This window comes from Delphinus delphis, chromosome X (assembly GCF_949987515.2).
Source record: "Delphinus delphis chromosome X, mDelDel1.2, whole genome shotgun sequence".
NCBI lineage: Eukaryota > Metazoa > Chordata > Mammalia > Artiodactyla > Delphinidae > Delphinus > Delphinus delphis.
The window spans coordinates 83,791,983-83,807,900 of NC_082704.1; the positions used below are offsets into that span (position 1 = coordinate 83,791,983).

General features: G+C 41.2%; 1 protein-coding gene and 1 non-coding gene across 2 annotated transcripts in view; one reads left to right on the plus strand and one right to left on the minus strand.

Annotated features, from left to right (window-relative positions):
- The window catches only part of SHROOM4 (shroom family member 4), a 212,582-nt gene that overhangs the window by 140,421 nt on the left and 56,243 nt on the right, over positions 1 to 15,918 (plus strand). The window lies entirely within an intron of this gene.
- On the minus strand, positions 8,977 to 9,080 carry LOC132419129 (U6 spliceosomal RNA). Its single transcript, XR_009518136.1, has one exon. It is a non-coding gene; the product is annotated as a U6 spliceosomal RNA (small nuclear RNA).

The following is a 15,918-nucleotide window of genomic DNA, read 5'->3' on the forward strand; positions in this document are numbered from 1 at the left end:
TTAATAAGTGTTTTTGAGTTTGAGTGCTTAGCATGTATATAGCAATATGTTAAACAATGTAGTGGGGCTCACAGCAGGAGTATGTTCCACCCCTGAACTCTAGTGGATGGAGATAAGACATATATAGGTAAAATGGTTGAGAAAGGAAGTAGGTGATTGACAAAATGAGTGATACCAGCAGCAAGTGGTTATGAAAATTGGAAGAAGAACATCACAAGGAACTTGAACAAAAGAAGGGGAGGTTGGCTCAATTCCTAAATGGTATGTGGGAAGGCATGAAGAGAGGATGGAGAGAAATGTAGATGCAGGTTTGAGGAATATTAAGAAAGCCCATCCAAATTTACCCATCAGTGAGAGGTAAATTTGAACTAATAGAAGGCCCAGTAAAGCAAAGTTTATCTAGTAGGCAGTGAGGAGTCATTGCAGGATTGTGAATAGGTGAAAAAGAATGAAATTTGTATTTGTGGGAAATTGGTGTGGGTTGGACTAGATATAGGGAGGCCATGTGACATGCCTGCTTTTGCAAAGTAGTGACAGTAGGAATGGACAGGACGAGTTAATGGGGGAGATATTTCAAAGCCAGGACTTGGTGAGTGATTCAATATAAAGGCCGAAGAAGAGAAGGAAACAATGGTTACAAGGTTTGAGCCAGTCAGACCTTTAAGGATTTAAGACAAAATAAAAAGATAAATTAGGAAGAGCTAGGCTTGATGTCAGTGTTTGTTTGGTTTTTGTTTTGTTTTGTCTTTAGTTTGAGGGGATTGATGGGATATGTAGAGATTCAACTGGCAGTTGTAGAGCATAGGTAGAAGTGGTGTGTTGTTTAGGTCCAGATCAGGACCAGAGATTGTCCTAGGCCTATTGAATGTTACTCCTAATCTAAACTGATCTCAATTACACATAAATATCTTCTGGTGGTCACTTCATCCTAAAAATATCAGCTCTCATTAACTTTCATCCTCCATTTTCTTCTTCTCATTTTCTCACTGAAGTGTGCCTTCTTCCACTACATGACAGTCTTCTCTATAGTTCCAGATGAATTAGTATCCTGCAGATTGAGAAAAAAAACATCAAGGAGCATCTCTTTTTTCTCCTTTTCCAGTGGGCAATTTTTCAATAGCAGTTTTTCAGCAGTACAGTGGAAGGAATACAATGGAAGGTACATAGCCATTGGTATATAACAGCACTGGTGTCAAATCACATATCAGCTGGCTGACCTTTAGCAAGTTAGTTAACCAAAATTTCCTCATCTTCAAGATAGGAATAATGGTATCTACGTTATAGAGTTATATGAGTAAATGAGGTAATATGTATAAAGCCCTTTGAAAATAGTTGTTGCTTAATTAATATTGGCCCTATTGAACTTTTTTCTGGAAATTTCTTCTCTTTGATTATTAAATATATCTTTCTCCTGGTTTTCTTACTACTACTTATTTTCAGCTCTCTTTCCTTAATTTGTCTGTTAACTACAGTATACCTTAGAAGAGTGGTCCTCAAACTTGAGTGTGCATTAGAATCCTCTGGAGGGTTTGTTAAGGAACATATTTCTCCCCCCACCAAGTTTCTGTTCCAGTCAGGGTCCAAGATGTTCTCAGGTAATGCTGGTGCTGCTGGTCTGAGGACTGAACTTTGAGAACCACACTAACCTAGAGTTCAGCCTCAGACCCTCTTTTTCATTCTATGGACTTCTCTTGAGAGGCTTTAGGTATCACTGATGACTCTCAGATTTCTATATCCAGAGAAGACCACACTACTAGACGCCAGATTATCATTTTCAACTGCATGTTACACTTTGCCACCAAGTTGTCTCCCAAACATATCATAATTCAACATGCCCAAGCTGATTCTAAAGTACATATGGAAATATAAATCTGTAAGATTAGTCAGGAAAGGTCTGAAAAAGAAGAGTAATAAGGGAGAAAGGAACCAGTCCTGTTGAAACATATTATAAAACTACAGTTATTAAAATAGTTTGGTACTACCACATGAATACAGATCAATGGACCATAATTGAGCCTAGGAATTGATCCAAAGACATAATTTAGATATTTTAATATATGATTTTATTATTAAATATTAAAGGTCTCTCTAAGCAAGACACAAAGGAAGCCATAAAGGAGAAAATTGTTAAATTTGACTACATGAAAGTTAAAATTTACAGCACCACAAAAATACAGAAACAGAATCCAAAGACAAAAAACTGGGAAGAAAGATTTGCATCTGATATGGGAAAGGGCTGGTTCCCTGTATATATAAAGAGCTCTTGAGATTGAGAATCACTTAGAAAAATACCCATAAACCATTATTAAAAAAGAGGAGAAAAGGACCTAAACAGCCAGTCCAGGGGAAAAGAAAATTGGCTTATAAAAATAAACAGAAAGATGCTCAGCAACACTCATAATTAAAGGAATATAGGTTAATTTAAGCAACAGCCCTCACCTTAAGATACAACTTTCACCAGTCAGAATGGCAAAAATCAGAGCATGTAATATACAATTTTTGGCAAGCATGTGGAGAAATGCACACTCTTACACCCTGCTATATACCTTGCTACTCAAAGCATGACCCTTGAACAAGCAGGATCTGCATGAACTGAGAGCTTGTTACAAATGCAGCCCCATCCCAGACCTACTAAACCAGAATCTGCATTTTAACGAGATCCCTAGGTGATTTGTTTGCACATGAAAGTTTGAAAAGCACTGCTCTAATACACTGTTGGAGGAAATGCAAATTAGCATAACCTCTTTGGATTTCAGGAGACTTTATCACAATTAAACATTCATATGCTCTGAACCAGAATTCCAGTTACAGGAATTTATCTAACAGATATAATCATATATGTGTGTGAAGAGATGTTCAAAGATATTCATTGCAGCATTATTTGTATTAACAAAAAATTAGAAACAACCTTAGTTTTCATTAATTTGGTAAAGGTTAAATGAATTATGAAAAAGTCACACAAGTGCAACACTAGGCAGTTATTAAAAATTTGTGAAAAAGTACATGCAGATACAAAATTATCTCCAAGATATATTGTTAAACACTAACAAGCAAGGTTCTGAACAGTATTCTAGTATGCTTTTTTTTGTATTCTGTTATTATAATTCCGATTTTACAGATAATGTAAGTGAGGCAGAGATGTTAAATAACTAGCCCAAGGCCACACAGCCAGCAGTGGCAGATTCAAATCTAGACAGTCTGGTTCCAGAGCTTATGTTCTTAACAGTATGCCATACTGCTGCTCTGGGATAAACAAGAACCTGTTAATGATGGTTTCCCCCAGAGTATGAGGAACTCATTTTTCATTGTATATGCTTTTGTACTGTTTGAATGGTTTACCTTTTGCAAGTATTGATTTAAAAAATAAAAACTTAAAAATCGACTTGTCCAAAATTGGACTAATTTCCCTCCCCACTCTTCTTGGTGACAGGCTCAATTATTTGTTTGTTTGTTTGTGTTTTAATCTTTCAATAAGGTTTTATTTTCTCCATAAATGTCCTACACATTTTTATTTAGATTTATTCCTAGGTAGTTTTTTTTCCATTTTATTTTTTTAGGATTTCTTAGCATCATTCTTATTACTTTTTTTTTAACATCTTTATTGGGGTATAATTGCTTTACAATGGTGTGTTAGTTTCTGCTTTATAACACAGTGAATCAGTTATACATATACTTATGTTCCCATATCTCTTCCCTCTTGCGTCTCCCTCCCTCCCACCCTCCCTATCCCACCCCTCTAGGTGGTCACAAAGCACCGAGCTGATCTCCCTGTGCTATGCGGCTGCTTCCCACTAGCTATCTACCTTACGTATGGTAGTGTATATATGTCCATGCCTCTCTCTTGCTTTGTCACAGCTCACCCTTCTCCCTCTCTATATCCTCAAGTCTGTTCTCTAGTAGGTCTGTGTCTTTATTCCTGTCTTACCCCTAGGTTCTTCATGACATTTTTTTCCCTTAAATTCCATATATATGTGTTAGCATATGGTATTTGTCTTTCTCTTTCTTTTTTTTTCCTGACTTACTTCACTCTGTATGACAGACTCTAGGTCTATCCACCTCATTACAAATAGCTCAATTTCATTTGTTTTTATGGCTGAGTAATATTCCATTGTATATATGTGCCACATCTTCTTTATCCATTCATCCGATGATGGGCATTTAGGTTGTTTCCATCTCCGGGCTATTGTAAATAGAGCTGCAATGAACATTTTGGTACATGACTCTTTTTGAATTATGGTTTTCTCAGGGTATATGCCCAGTAGTGGGATTGCTGGCTCATATGGTAGTTCTATTTTTAGTTTTTTAAGGAACCTCCATACTGTTCTCCACAGTGGCTGTACCAATTCACATTCCCACCAGCAGTGCAAGAGTGTTCCCTTTTCTCCACACCCTCTCCAGCATTTATTCTTTCTAGATTTTTTGATGATGGCCATTCTGACCAGTGTGAGATGATATCTCACTGTAGTTTTGATTTGCATTTCTCTAATGATTAATGATGTTGAGCATTCTTTCATGTGTTTGTTGGCAGTCTGTATTATCTTCTTTGGAGAAATGTCTATTTAGGTCTTCTGCCCATTTTTGGATTGGTTTGTTTGTTTTTTTGTTATTGAGATGTATGAGCTGCTTGTAAATTTTGGAAATTAATCCTTGAAGTGAGAAATATGGCAGACACTCTGGGCTCCTTCCTCTACCCCTCATATTTTGTCCAACTGGGAACCAAGATTTATTGGTTCTACCTCCTAGACCATTCTCAGACAAGCCTCAAATCTGCCTTGCCACTCTATCCCTGAATCATAGATCACTTTGGACTATAACATTCATTTCCTAACTGGTACACCTGCTTCTTTTCTCCCTAAAAATGTTAGCAGATACATCTTTCCAAAATGCAAATCTGATTCTGCCATTGTCATGCTTACAATTTTTCACTGGCTCCCCAGTGCCTGTGGGAAAAGTCCAAACTCATTAGCATGGCAACCTGGGTCTTCCGCGTTCTGGCCCAGCCTGCCTCTCTCTCTAGCCTTACCTCCCACCACCCCTCCTCATACACCCTACTATTTTTTCCCACATTTCCATGATTTTTACATACTACTCCTTCTATAAAAGTATGTTTTATCTTGGTAAATTCCTACCCTTCCTTCAAGACCAGACCTCAAGCATGACTTCCTTTATGTGGGTTTTTCTGGCCGCCGGCTATTAGACATTATGTATTCTGTACTAGGCAGGTTAGGATACCCTAAAGTCCCGTGGCCTCTCAGTTTCCCACAGGAAATGTCTCCACTATCAAAGCACTCCTGTCTGAATGCTGTGCATTCACATTCCTCATGGACTCCCAACATGGATGCAGTATCCTGCAGCTGTTTCTCTAGCTCTCTCCCTAGCTAGTTCAGTCTTCTCCCCAGGTCTCCCATAGGCCCCAGAACTCTTCTTGGTCACCCAGGACATCTGGGAGACTTTTTCTTTTATTCTCAATTGTAGATTCATCATGCCCCCCTTCCCATCCTTCTATCTCTACCTGTAGGTGAGGCAGGTTAGAATAGTGGTTAAGAACATGGGCTTTGGAGCCAGGCTGCCTGTGTTTGAATACGATCCCTGTGACTTTGCAGTTCTGTGATCTTGGGCAAGTTACTCAACCTCTCCAAACCTCTGATTTTCCTCTCTGCACAATGGAGATGAGTAGCACCTGCTTCATAGGGTTGTTATGAGTATTAAATATTTTAATATTTGTAATACATAGCGAACACTATAAGTGCTTTTGATATAAAAATGCCTAAAGTATGGCGTGGAAGAATCTTTTTAAATTGGCATAGGAGGCAGGCCTTTTTCTCCTTTGGAGCCCTTTTCTACTAAAGATGGCTGGTTAGTATTAGGAACAAGTATACATGAGTCAGCAAGAATCCCCACCCCTTTTCAAGTCTCCTGTAATTCTGGCTTGTTTCCCTAAATGGATGACAGATTGAAGCTTCTTGAGGGCAAGGATCATAGTGTAGACTTTTTAAGACTCCTTGGCACCTGTTAAACACATGATAGACACATTTATTCCCATCAGTCTTACAATTAAATCCAAGTCCTTACAATGACCCACTCACCTGGCCCTTGGCTCCTTCCTCAACCTCGTTTCCTACGCTTCTTTGTCTTGTTCATTCTCCTCCAGCCACACTGGCTTTCATGGTTCTTGGACCATGGCAAGCTGATCCTACCTTGGGACCACTGCCCTGGCTGATGCCTCTGCCTAGAACATTCTTCCCTCAGATATTCACCTGGCTCCTTCCCTGACTTTAAGTCGCTGCTCAGATATCACCTCTTAATAGAGGCCTTCCCTGACCACACTCTAAAATAGAATCGGCCCTCACATAGCCCTGTCTGACAGTTTACCCCTTACCCTGCTTTCGCTGTCTTCATAGCACTTAGCACTACCTGTCATATTATATATTGAGTTGAGCCCCCTGAGGTCTGTCTAGTCTGTTTTATTCATTGGTTTGTCCCCAGCACCTTGAACAGTGCTTTCTTGGCTCTCAATAACTAATGAATGAAAGAATCAATGAATGAATAAATAAAGGAATGAATTCAATGCAAGTACCTGTGTAGAAAGGGAAATACAACAAATTCTGTTCACTCCTAGAATTTTGAAAATTTTATAATTTTCAGTCCATGATTCTGTCTTTCAGCTTTAGCATTTTCAAATTAAATCCATATCCATGTATGGGTTTTGTTTCAATTTTATAAACATCACCTTGACAAAAGTTAAAATCCAATATAAATCAAGTCCAATTTTACAAAAAAAAATGCTGATTTGTTCTCCATCCCATGGGGAAGGAATGTGTATGATTGTGTGTGTGTGTGTGTGTGAGAGAGAGAGAGAGAGAGAGAGAGAACGAGAACAGTTACCTGCAGTGAGGAAATTGGGTAGGGAGTAGGTTGGGGAGGTGGGAGTAGGGAGTCCAGGTTCCCCAGAAGGAAAATAATTTTGCAAATTGCTGTCTATTTTTTCTAAATTGTTGCTTCCAAATCCATTAGAAAACCAAACTGAAATCCAAAGAAATGAAAAGCTTGATGAACTAGAGGTTCGTAAACGTAAATACATCAGATCAGGGAATTTCTCAGCGGCTCATGCAGAGCATTGTGAAACCATGTGAAAGCTTTATGAAGAGAAACTTCAGCAAGGGGGACAGATATATGGCAGCTGCTTGCCAGCTCATATCTCCACTCAACACGGGAAGTTGTGATGTGGGAACTGCCCTCTTGGTTCTGGGATGCGCCTCGCCATGAAGTAGAATGTTCCTGCCCCTGGAGCCCAAATTCTATTCAAGCAGCTGCCCTCTATTGTGTACATAGCCACTGGAAGTTGAAGGAAGGTTCCCAGGCTCCCTTGGAAGACAAGACCCCACATAAGTCAAACCAGCAGCAGCCAGTATTTTAAAGAAGCCATTTGAAAATCTGTTTTCAAATGTATGATAACATTCTTTAGAGTGATGTGTCTCAAACTTGAGCGTGCATCAGAATCACTTGGTGTGCTTGTTAAAATTCAGATGGCTGGGCTCTACTCTCAGAGTTTCTGATTCAAAAGGTCTGGAGTGGGGCCCCAGAATTTCATTTCTTACAAATTTCCCAGGTGATGCTGATGCTGATCTATTCGACAGACTTTTGAGAACTACTGTTTAGGGACAAAAACACAGGAATTTGGAAGCAAAGAACTTGGATTCAAGCCTTGTATGATTTACTTCACCTCTGAACTTGAGTTTTTTCTTTTCTAACATGGAGTTTATAAGGTTGTTGGAAGGATTAAATAGAATGGTGTCTATGAAAGTTCTTTGTGAACTGTAAATATTAGCAGTTAAACGGCTTCACAAATAGTACTTGCTGCCACCACCCCCCCCCCAGCAGATTTTCCTGTGCTTTGTCCCCTCTCCACACAACTTTGTCCCACCAAGTCCATCAGGCGCCTAGGAAAAACTAAAGCCAAGAAGGCCCTGAGTAGTAAAAAGAAATTTTAACCCACTGGGCATGGCCATAATGCTGACCTTGACTTGACCTCCCTTTTCCTCTGACTGGCCTCTTCTCAACTTGCTCCTCGTTCTTCCAGCCCTGGCCACCTCTCACAGCAAAGAACAGCAACTAGTGCTGACATTGGGGTAAAAAACTGTCAGATGGAATTTTTTTTAATTAGTAGCATAAACAGAGGAATCCACTGCCAAGCAGGAAAGCATTTGTTGGGGAAACCATTTTACTAGGTTGGTGGGCTCTGAGCTGATTTCCCTGAGGGCAAAATCCAGATGTTTGAAAGAGTTAAGTGGAATCATAAGTATAATTGCAGATTTCTAACTTAGGAATGTGTCAGACAGTTGTATTAGACAGTTGCCAGGGTAAATGATATGTCTGTGTAGAAAGGTGTCCTTTTTCTTTGGAAACCTTTTCTCATTCAAAACTAATACATGTGTAGTGTAGAAAATTTTGAAATTTTCTAAAGGTATAAAGAATTAAAATGACCCTTAATTCTGCCACACAGAGATAAATACTTAGTGGTAAGATATTGGTACATTTTCATTCAGCCTTTTAATATGTGTATGCTTATACATGAATATATGTGTATGGATATATATTTTTTGAATTGGGCTGGTACTACATAGAGGTTTGTATACTGTTTTTTCACTTTTGTAATGGCAGACTGTTATTCCTTCCTGTAGATATACAGTACTTCACCTAACTTCCTAAATGTTGAACAGTTAGGATATTCCTAATTTTACATTATAAATAACCCTGCATTCGATGACACTTCATGTACATAAATCAATGTGTGCATCTCTAATTGCTCTCTTAGGATAGAATCCTTGGAATGGAAAGATTAGATTAAAGGTAGGAACATTTTTAAAAACAGATATAATTCACCTACCATAAAATTCATTACTTTTAAGTGTGAGATTCAGTGATTTTTAGTATATTTACAAGGTTGTATGACCACCACCACTGTCTAATTCCAGAAAAAATAAGCAGTGCTTCACAAATTTGCATGTCATCCTTGTGCAGGAGCCATGCTGATATTCTCTGTATTGTTCCAATTTTAGTATATGTCAGCTAAAGCAAGCACTGTAGGAACATTTTTGTCTCTTGATGACATATGGCAAGTTTCCTTCTAGTAAATGTATACCCAATCCATTCCCATTCAGCAATGTATAAGAATGCCTCTTTCCCTGCAACTTTGCTGACACTTAGTTAAAAAAATATATTGCCAATATCATTGAAAAAGGCATTTTATTGTTTTGTATTTTTGATTAGCTCTTCTTCCTCTGTAACTGTTCTGTAGAGATATGTCATCCACCCTCTTTCCTTTGCATGCATTTACCATGGGCAGTCACGTCCACTGCGACAGCCTCGGCTGCCTCCTCTCTGTGGATAATGATCACATGTCCATACCCTGCCCTAACCTCTTTCTGGCACTGCAGCCCAGATGTCAAGCTGCTTGCTGGACATGACTATCTACATTTTTTTAACATCTTTATTGGAGTATAATTGCTTTACAATGGTGTGTTAGTTTCTGCTCTATAAGAAAGTGAACCAGCTATACACATACACACGTTCCCATATCTCTTCCCTCTTGCGTCTCCCTCCCTCCCACCCTCCCTATCCCACCCCTCTAGGTGGTCACAAAGCACAGAGCTGATCTCCCTGTGCTATGCGACTGCTTCCCACTAGCTATCTACCTTACGTATGGTAGTGTATATATGTCCATGCCTCTCTCTCGCTTTGTCACAGCTCACCCTTCCCCCTCCCCATATCCTCAAGTCCGTTCTCTAGTAGGTCTGTGTCTTTATTCCCGTCTTACCCCTAGGTTCTTCATGACCTTTTTTTTTCTTAGATTCCATATATATGTGTTAGCATATTTGACAGCATATCAAACACGCTCATGTCTAAAATCAAACTCATGACTCCTGAAGCCAGCTCTGGCTCTCAACTTCCCTATCTGGATTAGTGATACCACCATTCTCCTAGGTGTTTCATGGTCACCTTAACTCCTCTCTCTACTCCATATTTAATTAGTAGTCCAAGCTTCTTGATTCTGTCTTTTGTGTCCTTCCTCACATCCTTCCCTTCTGCTCCACCCTCACTGTCACTGCTCTACTTCTACCTTTTATTATGTCTATTACACTAGCCTACTCACTTCACTATGCTTTCAGTATTTATCCATATAATTCATTCTACATGTGGCTATGAGAATAATCTTCCTAACATATGCTTTTACCATGTTGCTTTCCTATCCTGGAACCTCCAAAGCCTCTCTCTCGCCTATTGGTAAAGTAAATGCTTTATCCTGACACTTAAGGCCCACCGTGTTGTTGCATCATTCTAATTTTACTTCCTGTGTGCCTTACAGAAACTGTGTTCTTCCTTCAGCATATTCCTGCTTTATCCACTCTTGTTTTTGCAAAACCTGGCATGACCTCTTCCCCAGTCTCCTCCAGCTGAAATTGTCCTGAGTCTTCAAAATCAGAGGCTTTGTGAAGTCTTCCTTGATTCAATTAGCTGTACTTTCCCCTTTTTTTCCTCATTGTCTGGTTTTAGACAGCAATTTTATAGTGTTTTCAACAAAAAATTAAGGAAGCTTGCTTAATAATGTTTTTATTACATGAGTGGCTTTAAATTTTTATTGAAATATAGTTGATTTACAATGTTGTTGTGTTAGTTTCAGGTGTACAGCAAAGTGATTTGGATATGTATGTATGTATGTGTGTGTGTGTTCTTGTTTTGGATTCTTTTCCATTATAGATTATACAGGATATTGAATATAGTTCCCTGTACAGTAAATCCTTGTTGTTCTCCTTTTTAAAACTCTCATTTTGTTAGCATTTCCTTTATGACACGATATTCTGCCCTGTTTAGTTACTTAGCTATTTTTATTCACCCCCTACCACACTATAAATTTCTTGAGCACAGGAATTATATCTTCTTCATTTTGGCATGTTCCATAATACCTCTCTAAGCACGTTAAATGTAGATAGGAGCTCCATAAATGCTTGAATAAAAGAATGTTAAAGACTGCCAACTTTTTTTTTTAAGAACTACTAATGACTCAGTTTCGGGAATGAATTCTGTGCTAATGTACAGATGCCAGACAACCCAAATGTCATGGCTTATTCTTCTTTTTCCCTCACTATCCACAGCCAATCCATCAACAAATACTGTAAGCTCTACCTCTTCAAGATACCTCTAATCAAACCTCTTTTCTCTACCCCTACTGCTTCCTCCCTAGAACAAATCACCATTATCTCTTACCTATAAGAGCCTTTTTGAACTGGTTCCCTGGCTTCTACTCTTGTCCTGCCTAAATCTATCAGCCAAGTGAGATTTTTATAAAACTTAGATCATGGTAGTCCTCTGTTTAACAACCTCCAGTAACTTACTTCCCACTACACTGAGAATAAAACACAAACTTCCTATCTTGGCCTTTGGAAACTCCATGATCTGGCCTTGGCACTTCACTAACCTCATGTCCCTGTACTGTCTACCTTGCTCACTGTGCTCCAGCTCTGCTGAGCATCAGCCATTCCTTACTGTCATGTTTGCTCAAAGCAGAGTGAGTAGGTTCTCTTGGTTCTATTTAGGTCCTCACTGTTATTGGACGTTGTCTTTGGGCTTCATGCCTTTAGCAGTGGAGATGACTCAGGGAGTGGCCAGAAGCAATTCTAAAGGCTTTGAGACTTGACTTTAGGCAAAACTTTGGTGGAGTCCATCATTTTGATGAAAATTGGTACTCCAATACTGAGTTTGAGCTGAAGGAGGTGTTTGGCTGAAAGGGAAAAAAAAGAAAATCTTATATTATTCCTGTAACCTTCTTCCCAAGGGATGCTACAAATTTTACTGATAGAAATTGGAGCTGGAGGACAAACATCCTCCACCTTCTTTATCACCCTGGGTGTTGATTTAGGAAATTGGTCATCACAGCAGAAGCTGACTCAACAGATGGGGTTCTGTGAACCTATTGTCATTTTCTCTATGTGCTCCTCTGAAGTCTCCCTCAGGCCTCTGGTGTTGCACCCTTAGCTTTTGTATATAAAGGAAGAGAGAAAAGCCCTCTTTGTTATTCAGATTCTTGACTTGCTCCCCTTGCTTCTAGAAGCTATGAAATATGCACCATCCACCTCCTTGCCTTTGGGATCATTGACAAGAAATAGTCTATGATGGGTATTTGTTATCAGATATACATAGATAGAGTATGCTTCACAGCCCACTCTGAAAGAGAATTCCAAGTACTGTGTTTCTAAACTACTAAGCATTTTTCTAGCCCCTAATATTTGCAGAGCTCTCCCATGTCATTCATATGGTTGCTTCGTGCCAACCTTCTTTGGAAAAAGAGGTGTCCCTGTGTTTTAAAGATTCCAATGTGAAAAAGTGGAGAAATGAAAGCAAAAGTTCAAATGTAAAGGCCCTAACCAGATGAGGGTATTGCTCTTTACTTGGAAAGCCACAAGACACCCCTTGACACGTAGCACAGCATTTCAGGGAGTCTTTACTCCCACCCCAACATCCCTTTCCTTTCTTATTCACTACCCTGGGTTTCCTTTAAGCCATGAATGGATCCTGAGGTGGAGGCTGGAGAGGGGGATCCAGCAGGTTTACATGAAAGTACTTGACCTGGCTATTCCAAGAGGTGAGGGGAGGTAGTCCCTTCTATGTAAAGTACCTGTATCTCAGATGACCCAAATTATAGCTCCCCAACTGACAAGAAAGGCCTTGTCCTAAAAGTTCTCTTTTAAATTATACATACATATATACACCCACATACACATAGATATACACACAGATACACACATACATACCCATACATGTATACAGACATATACATTCACACATTTACATACACATACATGTTCTCCCTTGGTTGGGTCTGTATAAGGAAGGTCTCCAGATCACCAGGTTTCAGGGTCCCTCAGGTAACAGTGTGAGGGTAAGAGGAGGCCTTCAGGGCTCTATATCCGAGGGATATCTCTACAGTGATCAAGCGACTTTTGCCTCCTTCTGTCAGATAAACAAGCCATGCATTGTTCTGTCCCCCAGCTGTGTGCGGGCTTCCCTTCCTGCTGAGCGGGCCAGAATGAGCATGGATTCCTTCATGTGGGGCAGGTGGAATGTGCAGTTTTGGGGTGAGGAAGGCTGGAAGAGCCACAGAAAGTAAACGGAGCTAATCAAGGACACTCTTTTGTGCTTCTCCTTATCTAAACACTTTCAAAAAATGAAAGAGCCTGCAGTAGGTATGGGCCAGACCTCAGGCTAAGCATAACCCCAAGCAACAGGGGCCATATTTTTCTTCTTGCCCTGGGTTGGATCAGAGCCACGGTTCTCTTTCTGCTTGCCCTCTACCCTCCTCCCTCCAAGTAGTTCTTGAGGGGTCTGCTGGGAGCCAGGCTCAGAGACTGGTAGTGCTGTCAGAAGGTATTGGGGTGACACCCCACTACAGCAGCCAGTGGTTGACTCCTTCTAGAATTGGTCCACCTCCCTCCCCTCACCTCTCACAACAGCCTTTATGAGGCCTGTTCTGGGAGCCAGCTTCTGACAGATCTGCCACTTCTGCCTGCATGTGCTCACCCTCTTTGCACCCATGCCAAGTTCTTATCCTCTGAGTGCTTGGAAAAGAAGCAGTCATCTTTTCCTTCCCCTGAACATAGGAGGTGATACTTGCTCATGTTGTCTGGAACTTAGCTCTGCTAAGTGAGAGGGTACTTCTTTTACCTCCACCCCATCTCCCAGCCTCCTTTCTAAATCCCAAACTGGCCAAACTGCTCACATTACTCTCTAATCATCTTCTGCCCAAGGATTTCTTCAGTATATGCTATCTGTGCCCATCTGCCCATCATATCACCTCCTCTGGTGACTACCCAACTGTCATGCTCCACCCTGCCTCCCTACCTGAGCCAGTCCCAAGAACGTGCTTGCACCTTTAATCAAAACTTCCTCAGCCCACCTGGCCACTGACAGGGCCAGACTGCTATCAAATTTGTTATTCTTTACTTTGTTAGGAAATGGGGGGTCAGGGAAGCATTTTTATGGACTGGGTTACTGAGTGGAGCGAGGAAGGCACTTGGCGACCAGATTAGGGAAGGCTGGGTACCCAGGCCTGAATATTGACATTAGAAGGGACTGTTTATTCTGATGCTGTTTCAGACCAGGGGTTATTCCCTAGTGTACTGCTAACACTAAAGGTATTATATTCCCTAGTGTATCGTCAGAATGTGGTTATCACACTGGCAGCATCACCATCACTCTAGAGCTTGTTAGAAAGTCAGAATCTGGAGCCCAGTCTAGAGCTACTGAATCAGAATCTGATTCAAGATGGACAGGTGATTAGTCTGGCCACTGAAGTTTAAGGAGTGCTACTCTAGAGAACTAGGCTTGGCATTTGAACATTCTCTTAAGTAGTCCTTTTGCTCTCCTCTTCATCTGGCTTGAAGACATTCTTTTTCTAGCCACTAACAATACCCTTCCCATTATTATTTGGGGTAGAGGATAATATTAATAATGGATATCATTTATTGAATGCCTATCACGTGCCAGGCATGCACTACAGATGAGGAAATTGAGGCTCTGTGACACACCCAAGGCCAAACAACTAATGGGTGGGAAAGCTGAGACTCCAAGCCAGATCCACATGCACATAAAATCCCCAAACTTCCCCCTTACAGTACTTCTAACTACCAAAGGAGGGCTTTGGCACCTGCCTTTTGTGGAACAGACAAAAGTCCACCCAAACCTCCCTAGGAGGTACAGAGGGAAGAGAGGGGAAGGTGCCTCCCGGCATGATTTTCCTAGAAAGCGAAGGCCCTGGCATCATTCTTGTCCTGAGGAAGCTCACATAAACCCTCTCAGGGGCCAGAAATGGCTGGAATTGGGACCAGAGGCCAAGGGAAACTGGAGTGGGGATCCAGGAATATTATGAAGGGAAAACCCTAACTCTAAATCCCCAACAGAAATCAAATTCTGATGCCTGAGCTTGGGCTTAGTGTGTGCAACATACTCCTGTGGGGCTGCTCTGGGTTCTGGCTGTTGCATAGGTCATTGAGGACATCATGTGGACCCCCAGGCTGGGGCCTGGGACTATTACATCAGAGCATGCCATAGTTGGATGGGTTGTTTGTGACAATGGACTTTAATGTTTTATTTTGCAGAGAGGAAACAGAAACCCATAGAGGGGGAGTAAATTGCCAGAGGTCAGAGCAAAATCATGGCAGAGGCAGGGATGCTTACTCCAAGCAGCACTGTTCTGGAGTTGGAGGCTCTGGTGTGAAATGCATTTTCCTTTGGGTCTGCTCAGGTGCCTGTAGGACGTGCAGACCCTGAAAATACAGCCCAGAATGGTTTGTGAATCTTTCTATCTCAGCAGGACATTCATCTTGGGAGATCTCTAGGTTACTTGCCCCTATCTATGTAAAATCAGCTGTAGTGCTACTTGCTTTTCTGGACCTGGAGGCTGCTGGGCCTGGCTGATCTGGGCTTTCCTTTTCTGGGGCCCAGAGGACCTGCGGAGATGGCTGGGTGGGGTCAACCCAGTCCAGGAAGCACAGGAATTCTTTTAAGTGTATGTGTCTGGGGTATTTTTCTCCCTCACTTACGTGTATTTTTAAAAATTCTTTTTAGACACCCGCTTTATCTTTCCCAAACATCATTTCCTTGCTCCTTTCCTGAGTTCTAGCAGTGGCTGGGGGCCCAGCTTCCTTATTGGCCTCTGAGCTGTGGAAGAGGGCGGGCCAGGGCTCAGAGGAGGCTGGAGTAGGGAACAGGGGGGCTGTTTATGCTGCTGGAACTGCCTTTCATCCTTCCCTTTGCCACCAGGGTGCTGGCTGGTTTCTGGAGCAGCGTCTTCACTCCTATCCAGCTCTTGACACTGGCTTTCATTCCCTAAGGCTGTGGCCTCCTCTAGGCCCAACCAGGCTG